Source organism: Mytilus trossulus, chromosome 1, assembly GCF_036588685.1.
Source record: "Mytilus trossulus isolate FHL-02 chromosome 1, PNRI_Mtr1.1.1.hap1, whole genome shotgun sequence".
In the NCBI taxonomy this organism is placed as follows: Eukaryota; Metazoa; Mollusca; class Bivalvia; order Mytilida; family Mytilidae; genus Mytilus; species Mytilus trossulus.
Genome location: NC_086373.1, coordinates 112,155,588 through 112,170,127, shown reverse-complemented (window position 1 = coordinate 112,170,127; position 14,540 = coordinate 112,155,588). Strand labels below are relative to the sequence as shown.

The 14,540-nt window shown below is 30.1% G+C and overlaps 1 protein-coding gene across 1 annotated transcript in view; it reads right to left on the bottom strand.

Annotated features, from left to right (window-relative positions):
- The window catches only part of LOC134705990 (uncharacterized), a 36,793-nt gene extending 22,764 nt beyond the window's left edge, over nucleotides 1-14,029 (bottom strand). Inside the window, exons 1-2 of the mRNA XM_063564706.1 lie at nucleotides 13,917-14,029; nucleotides 1,735-1,907 (exon numbers count right to left, since the gene is read on the bottom strand). The gene's annotated coding sequence lies outside the window, so the exon portion shown is untranslated. The remainder of the gene's footprint in view (nucleotides 1-1,734; nucleotides 1,908-13,916) is intronic.
- Nucleotides 14,030-14,540: the final 511 nt, after the last annotated feature.

Genomic DNA, 14,540 nt, shown 5'->3' with positions numbered 1-14,540 from the left:
GACAACACAAAAAAAAACTAGGTTGACAGATATTATTCATCAGTTTTAAATCAACTTCATCTCGCTCAAGAATAATAAATTCATTTCTCGAAAACATAAAATCTGAAATTCATAAAAATCGAAAGGAAGCTTTCATCAATAGATATAAAATATTCATCAAAGTTTCAAGTGACCTGCAGAAAGCATTTTGTCCAAAAAAATGGAAAGTCCCCCTTTTTTTAGTGAATAAAACCCTGTAACTCAGAACTGTAAAATCTAAAATTCATAAAAATCAAAAAGGGACCTCATGTCAATAGAAAGTAACAATTCACCACAATTTCTAATAAATAAGTGAAAGCATTTTTGAGTTATTGTCTGAAAACTGGAAAATCACCCTTTTTTTAATGAATGAAACCCCTTAACTAGGAAACATAAAATCTAAAGATATAAACAATAACCCAGAGTCTTATATATTCTGGTTAAAGCGTTTTGAGTTAATGTCTGACATGATGACCATGACGATGAGACAAACAGACAGACAACGAGATACCATAATGTCCTGTAAACAGGCATATAAAAAAAATAAAGAATGAATCAAATGGATAAAGATCAGTTTACTTAATGCTGGGCAGCTTAATGAATATTCTTCTAAGAAATTGGGTTTCTGATTATGCTGATGTCTACCCCAAACTTTGTAATTCATTCTCATTATATTCTTCCTCTGTACTGTCTATCCTAGGATCATATTGAATACAAGGATAAGATTATTTTACTTTATTTTGATCAAGAGTGGGAGTCAGGTTGTAAGACTTAATTCTGATGATACCCTTAGATATGATTTCAATCCAGATTAAAATCTTGATAACAAGTGTTGGTTTCTATATTCTATTTACAGCTAACTTTAAGGATAAAAACTACTGAAGGTTTCAGTATATATGTATGTATAAAGGCAGTTTTTTTCTTCCACCTACTGTAAATTCAGAAATTATTGCGTGCATTTATTATTGCGATTTTGTCATTTTAGACTTAAATGCGATTTTAATTTTTACGATTTGGAGTAAAATCCTGTTAAATTCTTATAAAAAATTTCAAAATGCAAGTTTAATTATTGTGTTTACAACTCAGTCACATTTTTCGCCATAATAAAAACCTCGCATTAATTTCTGAATTTACAGTATTTGTTTTCTTGTAGTGGAAAGTTAGTACTGGTAGTGACATTTCAAAATTATCTTCCATTATCGCTTTTTAACAAAATTGTACATTAATATTACTAACTGATAATTTCCTTTCTCATATGAAAAATTATCGCTAGAAACTCAGGGCATATGTGCCATTGTCAATGTAAATATCAATGTCGATATAGGCAAAATAGCAATAAACAGATTATCATTGGTCATCTCAATTTGATTGCTTTTATCACTTTTATCCTACCAGCTCACGCAACAAAATCACTCTCAATACCAATGATAATTTATAATTATTGTAAAATCTTTAAATTTTGTGCGTTTCTTTATTCATTTTGATCCATCATTCCATTCTTGAATCAAAATGTTAATATCAAATAATATTTGAACTTGCAGTTAAATGTGATCCTATTATAATGTTTTAATTTTGTGACTTTGAGACTGAGACCAGCAATCCAAGGCCTGATTTGCCTATATATATATAATGCATGCATGAGTCGTCAAATTAACAAACAATTCCTTTTCTTCTCTTTTTTAATATGAGCTTCTCCATATGTGAAGATATACATACTTGTTTACTCTGGTATCCCATCCAAAACAGGTGCCCTGTCAACTTCTACATGTATAAGAAAATGTATCTGTTTGCTCTGTTATCCTATCCTACACAATTGTCCTGGTGCCTTGTCTGAGTTTCTACAGTCATTACAAGCACTTGTTCAAGTCTGCATATGTCCACTGTAGAACCTAAGTAAAAAATAAAAGTGAAATTTCATAAATCTGTCTAGTCATTCTCTTTGTAAAGTTAAAACATATATATTTATTTGGTCAATTAATTTGGCTGATACATATCTGACTGTTAGTGTTATACATTTATTTAATTTTTTCCATTCTCATATCTTTATTTATTTGACTATTTTTATTTATGAACGAAACTGGACCTACAATTGTTAAATTATTCCATATGATTCTTAATACCTTTTGAAATTCTTCATCAATTGAATATGTAATTAAGGATAACACAGATTGCCTTGCTCTCATCATATAATTTATAATTTTTTAAAAATTATTAGGGTATGAACATGGTGAATGCATTAAAATATGTAATAACACATTGAGTGTATGCTTATAAGTGTAAGAGAAATACAGACTCTACCCCATTACCGCAGGTTGATATAGGTTATAACAAGAGTGCACACACTGAAATGTCTCGCCTTCTTTACTAATCATTGATATTATGTTGATAGTCCTAAGTATAAAGCTTTATTACAACTGTCACATAAACTTAACATTAACCAAGACAGCTTAACAAAGACTAATGAACCATGCAAATGAGGTCAAGGTCAGATGAACCATGCCAGGCAGACATGTACAGCTAACAATGCTTCCATACATTAAATATAGTTGACCTATTACTTATAGTTTTAAAAAAATAGACCAAAACACAAAAACTTAACACTGTGCAATGAACCGTAAAATTAAGGTCATGGTCAAATAAAACATGCGGGACTGACATATAGATCATAAAATATTTCCATACATTAAATATAGTTGACCTTTGGCATATAATATTAGATAAAAAGACCAAAACTCAAAAACTTAACTATAACCACTGAACCATGAAAATGAGGTCAAGGTCAAATGACTTCTGCCCGCTAGACATATACACCTTACAATCATCCCATACAACAAATATAGTAGACCTATTGCATAAAGTATAGGAAAAACAGACCAAAACACAAAAACTTAACTATAACCACTTAACCGTGAAAATGAGGTCAAGGTCAGATGACACCTGCCAGTTGGACATGTACACCTTACAGTCATTCCATACACCGAATATACAAGTCCTATTGCTTATAGTATCTGAGATATGGACTTGACCACCAAAACTTAACCTTGTTCACTGATCCATGAAATGAGGTCGAAGTCAAGTAAAAACTGTCTGACGGGCATGAGGACCTTGCAAGGTACCCACATACTAAATATAATAATCCTATTACTTATAATAAGAGAGAATTCGACATTACAAAAAATCTGAACTTTATTCATAAGTGGTCACTGAACCATGAAAATGAGGTCAAGGACATTGGACATGTGACTGACGGAAACTTCGTAACATGAGGCATCTATATACAAAGAATGAAGCATACAGGTCTTTCAGCTTCTAAAATATAAAGCTTTTAAGAAGTTAGCTTACGCAGCTGTTGACGTAGCCGCCGCCATATCACTATCCCTATGTTGAGCTTTCTGCAACAAAAGTTGAAGGCTCGACAAAATATTGGTTGCTTATATGGGGAATCACTGAAGTGTGACTGGAGTGGGCCCCTTCTTAGGTCAGTCAATGGGGCCCCACTTATGAACAATTCTGGATCCGCCACTGCCAGTATACTTCCCACTCTATTACATTAATATTCAATCTATCATAATAGGGTAACAAACAATGTCCAAACTTTATGTATGGATTCATATAGGGAATATCTTCAAAAGTAGGTCACTCAGAACCAGTAATAGGTCACTTACTCATGTTCCTTTACTCATTGACAGATATCAAGTTAAAATATATTTCAAGATTCTTTTTGAGAAAAACTTATGATGTAAAAAAAGAAGAAAGGGTATGATTGACAATCCACAAGAGACCAAATGACACAGAAATTAACAACTATAGGTCACTGTATGGCCTTCAACAATGAGTTAATATGAGTCTACTAAACTTTCTAAGTAAACAAGACCTAGAAAAAATATTTAAAAATTTAAGGAAGAATGTACATCATTCAGTCTGTACACTGATGTAAACACACAGGAGGCATGGATATCATATCTAAATTCAACAGATAATGAATTATTTTGTCATATGAAAATATGTTTACAAATTTTAACTCAAATTTATTTATCTAATTTAAATGCATGTCAAATATAATTGTCTGAATTTCTTTTTTCAAAACCTGTTTATACGTGTATTGTGAAGAGAATCTTTTTTTCTTATATAATTGTTATAAAAATAGATTTGCTTAACAGTTGTTAGACTATTGAAGTTTCTTCAAACTGAAATTAATCATTAAAAACTGGCATTTTCATTATCATAATACACAAAGACCAATTGAAATTTAGAACCAGAATTTTGAATGAGTTTTTATTGTGTGCATGAATATGGTTTTTTTTTACTTTCAAATTAATGCATAATTTTGATTTTATCATTTAAATAATAAGAAAAGCTTTCATTATGTGAGGTTCTAAACTGGATAAATGAAGACTGAACACAACACAAAATCTTTACTATGGGCCAGTGAATCATGACATTTTGGTCCCATCAACCTTTGAACCTGTACTGGTCTATGCTATGGTGATAATTGTGATATTATTTAAAATAAACTAATTCAAATCATACAACTAAAAAAACCTAACCTTAGTCATTGAACCATATAATTTAGGTCATATCATCTATTAGTCTTTATCCTTTTTTAAAATATTAGTGTATTTTGTGGTGCAGACTATGATATTATGATATTATATCATCTTCACATATAAGATATGCACTTTAACAACCAAAAATAACTTAGTAATGATCACGTGCAGAGAGCATAAAATGTTTTGTCCTTGTTTTCTGAATTGTTTAAATCTTTTTTTTTTTTTATAAAAAAGTTAGTTTCAATATTAAATCTGTTTAATATTCATCTCCTTTACATCTACACAACTATACATACTAAATTATTGCTGTGAATGCATTACATTATAGGACTTAATATTCAATAAGATTATATAATGTTGTCAAATATTTATAAGCATAGTTGATTTTAATGTTATTTTTTTAAATGGTATAATACTATAGTGTGATAGTCATTTGATTAAAAAAATCATCACTTTATAATTTTGCAATTTAATCACAGGCACTTTTCTCAGAATTTCTTTCTTTCTATATATCCCTTAATCTATATTAAAGAACATGTATACAGACAAATATTCTGAGACAAGTGCTTGTGAATTCAACACTTTTAAAATGGACCTTATTTTTTTTTTTATTTACCATTAAATGTAAAAGGAATATAAAAATTTGTTATGTTTTCTGGATTAAAAAAATAAAATATAAAAGATGAAATACTAAGAGAGTAAAGGACCCTACCTGCCACCTGGACAATATATCGTGGAATTTAAAATCTACTTTATTAACCAATCCTTTTTCTTGGTAATCATTCCTGATATAGAATTTCACAGTTGAGTTTAATAAACCATCAAGTGATATTGGGTTTTTTTCTTTTCTTAAAATACCTTGATATTAATGTTTAAAAATTTGCATGACTTTTCAGTTAGTTTATAAACTATATACTATTTATATATATATATCATAATATCCGATTCTAGTTATGTAAACAAATATGTAAAAATTTTGAAGACCTAGTTTCAATTTACAGTTTATTGATGAAAATATCAATGATTGATTGTTGTTTACATAATTTCCATTGGCAATTATTTCTTTTATACTGGGGACATAAATAAAACTGTTGGGACTCATTTTTCTTGACTGACCGAGCAATTTAGAAAGACCTTAATATTCCACAATCTCTGTAATTACAAAACAAAATCTTAAATTACATCAGTAACCGGAAATAATACAGGGAATTAGAAAAAAACTTAATTTGTTTACTAGAAAGAAAAAAATAGGTTAATATATTAAAATATTATGCTTAACTGAGAAAAGTTTGCTTTAAACATGTTAAACACGAAATCTAAAATCAAACATTTATTCTTTTACATTGCAATATTTAAAAAGAACAAGAAGGTTTTTTTTTAAGAATCTTTATAGCTGGACATGAAATAATCTAATCTAATTGTAAAAAAGGGTCGCCATTTACTACAGTAAATTCAGAAATTATTGCATGCATTTATTATTGCGATTTTCAAGAATGAACAATAATGTGAGTTTTATTATTTTTATTTCAAAAAAATTGAATACAGGTCTAATTATTTCTGTTATCAGAATGCAAGTTTTTATCATTGTGATATTCACTCAGTCGTATTATTCCCATAAAATAACAAGAGTGCACACACTGAAATGTCTCGCCTTCTTTACCAATCATTGATATTATGTTGACAATCCTAATAATAAAGCTTTATTACAACTGTCACATATACTTAACATAAACCAAGAAAACTAAACATTGACCTTTGAACCATGAAAATGAGGTCAAGGTCAGATGAACCATGCCAGATAGGCATGTACAGCTACCAATTTGTCCATACAACAAATAAAATTGACTTATTGCTTATAGTTTAAGAAAAACAGACCAAAACACAGAAGCTTAACACTGAGCAATGAACCGTAAAAAATGAGGTCAAGGTCAAATAAAACCTGTGCAACTGACATGTAGATCATGAAATATTTCCATACACCATATATAGTTGACCTATTGCATATAGTTTTAGAAAAAAAGGCCAAAACTCAAAAACTTAACTTTGACCACTGAACCATGAAAATGAGGTCAAGGTCAGATGACACACATGACAGTTGGACATGTACACCTTACAGTGCTTCCATACACCAAATATACTAGACCTATTGCTTATAGTATCTGAGATATGGACTTGACCATCAAAACTGAACCTTGTTCACTGATCCATGAAATAAGGTCGAGGTCAAGTGTAAACTGTCTGACGGGCAAGAGGACCTTGCAAAGTACGCACATACCAAATATAGCTATTACTTATAATAAGAGAGAATTTAACATTACAAAAAATCTTAACTTTTTTTCAAGTAGTTACTGAACCATGTAAATGAGCTTTTAAGAAGTGAGCTAACACCGCCGCCGCTGTAGCCGCCGCTGCCGTAGCCGCAGCATCACTATCCCTTTGTCGAGCTTTCTGCGACAAAAGTTGCAGGCTCGACAAAAACCTTGAAATAATTTCTGAATTTACAGTACCTGTATATATCTTCATTTTTATGAAGCCCAGGTGGTCGTGTGGTCTAGTGGGACAACTACAGTTGAATATATATATATCAAAATCCAGAATTCTGTCCAGTGGGTAACACCTGTCCATGCAATATATTTCTGCCAGAATGGTTCAAATAACATTTTTTTTAAAAGTGTTGTTTCCCAAAATGAGAAGTCTGAGTATAAATTGGATCATCATCCTAAGGGACATACAAAGGTTTGGCAAAATGAGATTAAACAAGCTGTTGCAGTAACATTTTTTCCCACTCAGAATTAAAAAAAATATATATAAAAAGCTATCATCACAGAATAACGACAAACAGTTTTCTTCAGGTATATTTAAAAGGTATAAGTTTGACAATTTGCATTTAATATATATGGAAAAATATACAAAAAACATAATTTAACAATTTTATATTGTTGATTAGTCATTTTCGTGGGTTACTTATTTTGTGGATTTCAGGGGTTTAGATGAACCACAAATTTAAATGTTCAAAGAACTACAAATTTTCCAATAGGCTGTATGCAGACTTTGGCGAAACCATGACATTATCAAAATATCCATGAAAGATAAAGTTTTTCTCCATACACAAAATTCGGTAAACAACAATAAATGAATCCACAGTATATTACACTGCTTCTATAAAAGTGTGTTGATGGGTTTAACAGGATAGATACTTATAGATGACCGATTGAAAATAAATACCCCCCCCCCCCCCCCCCTTAAAATAAATAATTGGGATAATTGAGTGCTCAAGTATAAATATAAGAGGTTAACATTGGCAAAACAATTAAAGAAAAGAGAAAAATTGAGTAAAAAGGAAAGAACACAGTAATGAAACCTCTATCAAGAACCTCTACTAAAATTGTCTTATTAAGGATGACTGCTTGTCATGATTTGGATTTTTGTCCAATTTTCGGAATCCTCTGGTTTTATCCATTTGAATGCCTTAAAAAAAAATCCCCATGAACCCCCATTTTTCTTCTTATAAATTTTGTATGTGTATAATTATAAGTTATTTGTAAAAGTCTTATAAAATTTTATTTATTTTTTAATAGTGTTTGAGTACTTTAACTGGTCAAAAGATAAAGCTATGGAAAATCAAGAGAGAACATTTTCCCGCCAAAATTCCAATGGCTGATATCTCGCAAACAAGCACATTGACCACTATATTTTTTTATTTTTTTTTATTCCTCAATTTATTCCCTATCAATACATACTAGTTTTATGAAAAGTTATTTATTTTGAAACTGAGCAGCGAACATCCTTAATATGAAACTTTAATTTATAGAAGGATTGAACTCACAATCTGATGTACCCCACCACCTCTCTTCTTTGTATATAAGTTCATCATGACGTAACATATTACATTTAACAATCAAACATTGATTTTAGGAAAACATTAAATCAAGATTTATCATGAATGGAATTTAAAACAGAGGATTTTGTTCAAACCTGAGCCAGAATAGAATTTTAGTCTGTAAGTTTAGATATTGGTCTGTTAAATATTTATCAAAGTATGAGATAAAACTATATTTATATTTTGCTATGTACAATTGCACTTGTGTGATCTCACAGGTTTACAAAAGAAATTATAACCCGTTAATTAACATATGAATATGGTATACATGTATACTGTGGACTCATTATTATAGTTGGGTACCAATTTTCATAGGTTTCGTGGGTACAGGTGAACCACGAATTTAAATGTTCAACAAATTACAAATTTATACTAGGCTTTGTTTTCAGAGGTTGGCAAACCGCAAAATCAAATATCCACTAAATGCAAGTTTTCCTCAATCCACGAAAATTGATATCCATGAAAATAAATGAATCCACAGTATGTTAGCAATTAACTTCTGATTCTAAGATAACACTTTTTTTAAGAGCTAATGAAATACTTTTAAAAATAACATCAGCAAGAATTATATTTTTTAGGTTGTAATATTAGCCCCTTCCCTTCCTTTTAACTAATTTGCCTTAAACTTCCAATTGTCCACTTTCTCCTTTAAATATCTATTTGCCCTAACATCTAGTAGTCCACTTTCTCTTATGTACAAATTACATGTCTAACTATCAGTGGTCTATTATCAGTGATTGTATTATTTACTGATTGTTTAAACAAATATTTCCTAACATTCTCAACCTCAAAGTACAAAGGTTTATTACATCTCTACCATTAATGTGCAAATGTATTTATTTTCCTAAAAGTCTGAATTATTACCCATAAACTGACTGTCCACCGAAAACTTTCCCCAAACACTTTAAAAAAAGGCCTATTTACTTCTTGTTGACTATTGTGTTATCAAGAGATCTAACTTTTATGTGACTTTTAAAATAACTTTTCTGATGGCTGATAATGAGATAATGATAACTAGTCTGTTTAATCCTACAAATGTTGTGAATCATATGTTTGATAACATTGTTTAAAGACCACTTATTCTTTGATGATAATTGTGAAAACATTCCCCAGCTTCCTCCATACTATTTTATTACTTAATCCATGCTGTACCCACCAGTTAATAACTTTACTGACGGCTGATAATAAAATAATGATTATTAGTGGTACTTATAAATGGCGTAAACATTTCCCAGCTTTCTCCATACTATGACTTTTACCCACCTTTTCAGGGGTTCATTAAAAGTGTAACAGTTATATACAGTTATATACAAAGATTTACATACAAGGAGGTATTCATCAAAGACTCATTCTTACTAAGTTTAGTATACAAAGATTTACATACAAGGAGGTATTCATCAAAGACTCATTCTTACTAAGTTTAGTATACAAAGATTTACATACAAGGAGGTATTCATCAAAGACTCATTCTTACTAAGTTTAGTATACAAAGATTTACATACAAGGAGGTATTCATCAAAGACTCATTCTTACTAAGTTTAGTATACAAAGATTTACATACAAGGAGGTATTCATCAAAGACTCATTCTTACTAAGTTTAGTATACAAAGATTTACATACAAGGAGGTATTCATCAAAGACTCATTCTTACTAAGTTTAGTATACAAAGATTTACATACAAGGAGGTATTCATCAAAGACTCATTCTTACTAAGTTTAGTATACAAAGATTTACATACAAGGAGGTATTCATCAAAGACTCATTCTTACTAAGTTTAGTATACAAAGATTTACATACAAGGAGGTATTCATCAAAGACTCATTCTTACTAAGTTTAGTATACAAAGATTTACATACAAGGAGGTATTCATCAAAGACTCATTCTTACTAAGTTTAGTATACAAAGATTTACATACAAGGAGGTATTCATCAAAGACTCATTCTTACTAAGTTTAGTATACAAAGATTTACATACAAGGAGGTATTCATCAAAGACTCATTCTTACTAAGTTTAGTATACAAAGATTTACATACAAGGAGGTATTCATCAAAGACTCATTCTTACTAAGTTTAGTATACAAAGATTTACATACAAGGAGGTATTCATCAAAGACTCATTCTTACTAAGTTTAGTATACAAAGATTTACATACAAGGAGGTATTCATCAAAGACTCATTCTTACTAAGTTTAGTATACAAAGATTTACATACAAGGAGGTATTCATCAAAGACTCATTCTTACTAAGTTTAGTATACAAAGATTTACATACAAGGAGGTATTCATCAAAGACTCATTCTTACTAAGTTTAGTATACAAAGATTTACATACAAGGAGGTATTCATCAAAGACTCATTCTTACTAAGTTTAGTATACAAAGATTTACATACAAGGAGGTATTCATCAAAGACTCATTCTTACTAAGTTTAGTATACAAAGATTTACATACAAGGAGGTATTCATCAAAGACTCATTCTTACTAAGTTTAGTATACAAAGATTTACATACAAGGAGGTATTCATCAAAGACTCATTCTTACTAAGTTTAGTATACAAAGATTTACATACAAGGAGGTATTCATCAAAGACTCATTCTTACTAAGTTTAGTATACAAAGATTTACATACAAGGAGGTATTCATCAAAGACTCATTCTTACTAAGTTTAGTATACTGTTGAAAAAAAGTCCACAATCGTGAATTAATTATTATTTAGGGGTACCACTTTTCATGCATTTTATGGGTAGAGTTGAACCACAAATTAAAAATGCCAATTCAGACACAGGCATAGTAAATGCCTAAACAACACAAGATGGTGCCATGTGAACATCACCACCCAAAAAAGGAAAATTAAAAATATGAAATGATCGAAACATCTTCCCTTTTGACGTTTGAGTTTCCTGTGTAAAACTGATATATCTAAATATTTGGGAAAGGAATAGTTAACACTGTCTATATTAGTACACCTTTTGGCAAAACAAAATATCTATAAAAATGAGCTTATTTCTAAATTCATAAAAGTTAGTACCAACAAAAATAATGGTAAATCAACAAACCACTGTTGAGTCCACAGCAAAAATAAAATAAACAGGATAAAAACAGAACTTCAATGTTATCTTACAGGGCTGACTATTTAATATTTAGTAGGGCAGGTTACCAGATGAATTTTTCCTGACTAAAAGCTTTGGTTTCCCCTTTGCAAGTCTCTAGGTTAAGTGCAGATAAACTAAACTGGAAATACATGTACACCTCACAATCATTCCATACACCAAATATGCTTTAAATATAACTGCATATAACCTATTGCACATCGAAGAAACAAACTTGGCCATGAAAACTATTGATCAATGAACCTTTAAAATGAGGCCAAGGTCAGATGACCCCTGCCAGACAGACATGTACCACATACAATCATTACATGCTTCAAATAAAGTTGATCTTTTGGATACAGCATTGAAGAAACAAACTAAACCAGGAAAACTTAAAGTGACACCCTGAACCATGAAAATGTGGTCATATGATAATTGCCAAACAGATATATACATAGTACAATCATTCCATACACCAAATATGGTTGATAAGTATATTATGTCTTTAAGGTGGTACCTAACACTACAGGGAGATAACTCTGTAAAGTCAGCTAAATGTTTTAAATACGTTGTGTTGTAAAGGGAATATCAAGCTTCTCAATGATAAAAATTGTTGTTTGTCAAACTGCTATATAACCAGTGTAATTTTTCTGACAAAACGGTTGGTTCAAAATTTTTGAAATTTTTATATTTTTGTTAAAGGGTCAAAGTAAATACATTGTCAAAATTTTATGAAAATTAAACGAGCCAAATTGATTTTAGTGAAAGTGTTGGGTACTACCTTAATTCTTTTTTTTAATCATGCATTTGACAGAGAGTTATAAAGAGGCAAAAAGATTACCAATGGGACATTCAAATTAACAAGTCCAAAATAAACTGACAACACCCTGCCTAAAAAATGAAAATAGACAAACAGACAAAAAACAGTACATGAAATAACATTATAAAACTCAGACGTCATAATGAATCAACAATGGAAGAAATTTCCTTTCAACTATTTCTGAAAGTTTGAATCATGTACCTAATTAAATTCAGAATTAAAAGGAATAGTGTATGACATCTCAATAACACTATTACATAATAGTGAGGAAAAAATAGTTTTAAGAAATTATTTGTTATCAGTGAGACCCATTGAACTGAAATATTTGATGTAAAGGTAAATTATTAAATTAAAACCTCATATAAATCAATTGGGTAACCTTGCAATGTTAGAAAAGAGAAGTTGATCAACATGATCAATGTAATTTGTATTTTGTAAGTTTAAATACATTTGTACTAGCTATAGACATGGAAAGCAAAGTGGGGCATAATAAAAAAGTATTTTCTAAATTTTGGTGTGGATACTCAGTCTATTGATCATAATGATCATGTCAATATTATTTTCAAGAAGGTTTAACAATAATATTGATGTCTAAAAAACATAAACTTGTATCTTAAATTTTGTAAATGGTAAAATAAAGTCCATGTTTTTCAAAACTTGCTAAAGATACTTTCTATTGATCTAAAAAAAAGCTTCTGTCCAAGTTTCATAAAATTACATACATATAAAAAAGAAAGATGTGACATGATTCCCAATGCAACAACTTTCCACAAGAAACCAAATGACAAAGAAATTAACAACTATAGGTCACCATATGGCTTCAACAATGAGCAAAGCCCATACCGCAAAGTCAGCTATAACATGTATATATTTGACCAAACTGTTGAACTCTAAATACCTTTATCTTTTGACATTATATATCAGTAAATTTGGAAAAAAAAACCAATTAGTTTAAATCTAGTTATGGATATTGTGGTTAACTTAATAACAAAAGGCTTCAGTCCAAGTTTCGAAGAATTCCATAAAGGTTTGACAAAGCTATTGATGTGTAATCAAAAACTTTAACCACAGACTGAATGTAAATATTTATGACACTAATGACAGCGGTGCCAGAAGATAGGACTATTATGTCTTATTCTACTATAAAAATAAGGCAGGTATGACAAATAGAGAAACTTTGTTGAGTTCACACCTAGCACAACTACATGCACGGCAAAAGTTTTTTTTATATTAATTAATTTGAATTAAATATAGCTACCTAACCCTTAGCCATGCATAGTTTACTCTCTTTAAGCACACCTCTGGGTGTGGAGTTATGTTGCTGTGTTGAAAATCCATTGGTGGCCTTCGGCTGTTGTCTGCTTTATGGTTGCTTTGTTGTCTCTTTAACACATTCCCTATTTCCATTCTCAATTTTATTTTCTTAGTGGGTTATGTTTATAAATAAATATGACCTTAATAAAAAAAAATCAAATAATTCCTCATTCCAATATTACTTTCCTTGTTAAAGGGGAGACAACAAAGTATAAGATTAACTGTTGATAAATAACTACTATTCCACTTACCTGTTAATTAGGACAGGTATTCTCCTCAATCCCTTTACTTGTGGAAAGGGGAGGGGACAACAAAGTATAAGATTTACCCCCCTGGCAAATAACTTTATTCCACTCACCTGTTAATTAGGACAGGTATTATCCTCAAGGTATTATCACCAATCCCTTTACTGCATGATCATCTCACTGTAATATTTATTTAGACACAATACTAAAAAGGTCGTAATCCAAACAGGGTATTGTTACCCGTCATAATTGACTGAATTTATCACCCATGCACCCTACAATATAAATGATATCTCCTATCTATATCTTATCGTCTACTGATATAATACATGTACTTAAATGTTTAAATCGGTTTGTATTTACAGAAAGAAATGAAATTGATTTTTTTATGAAATTGATATATTCAATAATTTCTTGATTGACTGGGATTTATTAATCTAATACACTTATTAACAAATTATTTCTACAATAAGGTGTAGGTCAAAGGCCTAAGTTAATATTACCTGTACCCAGTAAATCTAAAATAAAGACACATAATTAATAATTATTGTTAAAACAGTTTAAATAAAGTTTCATCATGATTAAAATAAGAATATGTGGGAAATACAAAATGTACACTAATGAATCAAT